We start from the raw sequence: 3355 nt of genomic DNA, 5'->3' as shown, positions 1-3355 counted from the left end.
TGAGAATTAAATTATATTCCGGGAAGCCTACCAGGCGGTCAATTAAATTTAAAGTGGAACCTAGGATTCACAAACTAGAAATATTTCTCTTCGTTATAAGGAGTGAATTATGGAGTGGATAAAACCTTGACCCAACTTATCTTCAATATTTTTTCAAAAGTAAATATGCATGTCAGCACGGTGCAATTCATGCCTTTTTAGTTTTTAATCGCTTCTTTGTGATTTTTCTATGAAGTTTTTTGATTTCCATTTAATTTAAATTTTTTTACATACTACATTTTCGATATAAGTTTTTCGGCTGTGGCCAAGAATTGTTGAAAAACGCCAATACGAATGTCCTACAAAATACGCGCAAGCACGTTTGAGTTGATATGGGCAAGTTGAAGGTGAGCCACTGCAAATACATATTATCGGAGGTGTGGTAAGCGTGATCAACGTAGTATTACTTTTTTGTTTTTCATTTAAATTAAATTTTATAAATGAAAAAGTCTCGCCAATCTAAAAAAAAAACTTTGTAAAAAACATGCACTAGCAATTATTATGCATTTATGATGCCTTATTTCTGATATCTGTTGTCAGGTAAACTCACCAACATGTTGGCATGTAAAGAAGATCATAATTTGTTTTTGTGTTGATTAGCGAACAATCATCTTTTCTGGGTATATGTAAAAACAAACGATTGAGGTAATAAATGGAGTGCCAAATATTAAAAATCTTCCACCTAACCGTTGAATTTATGATATACTATATTTATATATATTTATATTTATATTTATATTTATATTTATATTTATATTTATATTTATATTTATATTTATATTTATATTTATATTTATATACCTACATAAAACTAACAGCAATAACGATAAAATATATTTGATGAAATGTGCACATAGAATTATTCACAAATGAAACAAATGGCAAATGAACTCAAAGTAACTAAGAAATTTCATTTGTAGAGAAAAAAACATTGCAATATGCATGTGAATCGGGGTAAATCAGAAATAAATCATATTTTGGAAATTGAAAATAAACTTTAATAAAATACAGCGTTCACCAAAACGTGTGACCTCTTTTGGTGTAGTTTATATCTTACATTGCCAAATGCTAAGTGTTCTCAAAATGTCACTCATACGCAAAGGGCAACAGTTATTGCCGTTTTTAACTTCCGCTTGATTTCGCTAAGGTTCAAAGAATATGGATATGCAAAAAATAGTTTTTATCTGGAAAAAACTACACATGGTAGATTGGTATAGATATCTTCTGTATTTTGCTTTGTAAGAACTATGCCACTCTTGGAATTATGAATGGTAAACCTTGAAGAAATTAGCTGTTATACTTTTTTAAGCACATTCAACTTTTGGGATTTCGTAATGAGAAAACTGCTTATGTTGGACGGGAAATTTCAATATTTTGTGTTGATTAGTGTTTTACTTATTCAAGAGTTTTCACCTTGTCAAGAAAGTATCGGGAATTTATAAATAAAACGATTTTTTTTCAATCAACATCCAAATTTATTTTATCGCCTTCAAAGTAACATCCATTTGAGTCCATCGATTGCCATAAACAGCTGCTGTAAACGCATTAGTTGACGGATCGCGCTAATTTTTAGCATTATAATTAGTTGTACCAACCTAGGAAAAAAAATTTACCCGTCTTCCATATAAGCGGGAGATGAGAGGGGGTAATGAAGAATTCCTGATACTTTCTTAACAGGGTATTATATTACTATTTCAAGATTATCTATTCTACCAATGAATATATTTACTGATATGATGACAGTTACAGCTTTTTAACTCCTCACTCGACGGCAATATATATTTAAATACTCATCTACATATATTAACTAATAAATAGTGATAGAATATTTGCCCCAAATCAAATCCAACACAGCATTACAACCCTGTTCAAAATATGTAGTTCTGTACATAAATTTAATTATTTATAAAATGATAGAGTTCCTTTACGAAACTCACTCACTCACACATTAGCTGTGCTAAATTACAAGCTTGCAAAAGCAATTGTAAATTTCTGTCATTGACAATACGAATTTATTGAAAAATCATTCATACAATTAAGAAATAAAAGCAGGTTTAAGCTGCCATATTGTCGTTGATTTACAAATGATGATCAATTTAAACAAGTGAAATGAAGTATAAGTCGATGCCTGACTCACTGACTTGAGTACGTAAAATTGGTTGTAATCTAGGATTTAGAAGCCACGCTTACAAGCAATTTCAGGAAGAAAATTCACACACTAACCAACAGGTTAAACCTCGTTATAGAATCTGGTAGTATAACAAGTTCCATTACGTAGGTTACTATATATATTTCTGGCCTAATAATGTAAATAGGCATATTTATCAACGAAAATGGTTTTTTTTTTCATTTTTTGTTTTTTGTTTTTTTTTTTTATTTTATTTTATATTTTTTTTGGTCGATTGCTGTTTTGTTTCGGGCTCTTACGCATAGATCCATGATTCCTCACCTGTGACGATCTTATAAACGTCTTTTGAAGCATCGCGATGGTATTTTTTCAGCATTTCTTTACACCAATCCACACGATCCTTTTTTTGAGCGATTGTCGAATTGTGCGGGATCCAACGAGAACAAACCTTTTTTACGGCCAGGTGTTCATGCAATATCGAATGTATGCTGGTGGGAGAAATGCATAGGCATGCCTCTATCTGAAGGTATGTTACATGACGGTCTTGCATTATCAGTTCACGTACGGCATCGATGTTTTCTGGCACAACGGCTGTTTTTGGACGACCTTCACGGAATTCGTTTTTGAGCGAGCGTCGGCCACGATTGAATTCGTTGTACCAGTTTTTCACAGTGCTATAGGATGGTGCTTCATAGCCATACAAAGATTTTAGTACATCGATGCACTCTTGTCGTGATAATCCACGTCGAAAGTTGTGAAAAATGATCGCACGAAAATGTTCACGAGTTAATTCCATTTTTTGGCCGAGATGAATTTTTTAATTCCTGTAAATAAAACAATTCGCAATTAAATGACAAAACGTTCTGAGTGATGTTATGCTAAAAAATGTCAAATTTTCCAATGGAAATGTCAGATTGCACCTGGCAACACTTAGTATTGCCCTTGGCCAGAATATATCGGGTTTATATTCTTTTTTCACCCGAATAAATGATTATCAGGACAAAATTTTTGTTTAATTATTTATCTTTTAAGAGGAATATCAAGGGTAAATTTAAATTTTTTTAATTTTGTTTAAATTGGTAGCAAGGGTTCTAAAAAAGTCAGTTGCCCTATTTGGGGAACTTGGTTTTTTTTGTCTAAAGGGACTTTCTTAATTTTTTGAATCTCCCCCTTTTGGGGGCCCATCTA

The sequence above is a fragment of the Bactrocera neohumeralis genome, chromosome 4 (genome assembly GCF_024586455.1).
Source record: "Bactrocera neohumeralis isolate Rockhampton chromosome 4, APGP_CSIRO_Bneo_wtdbg2-racon-allhic-juicebox.fasta_v2, whole genome shotgun sequence".
Taxonomy (NCBI): Eukaryota; Metazoa; Arthropoda; class Insecta; order Diptera; family Tephritidae; genus Bactrocera; species Bactrocera neohumeralis.
The sequence above is the reverse complement of the archived record's forward strand: the minus strand, read 5'-3'. Positions refer to the sequence as shown.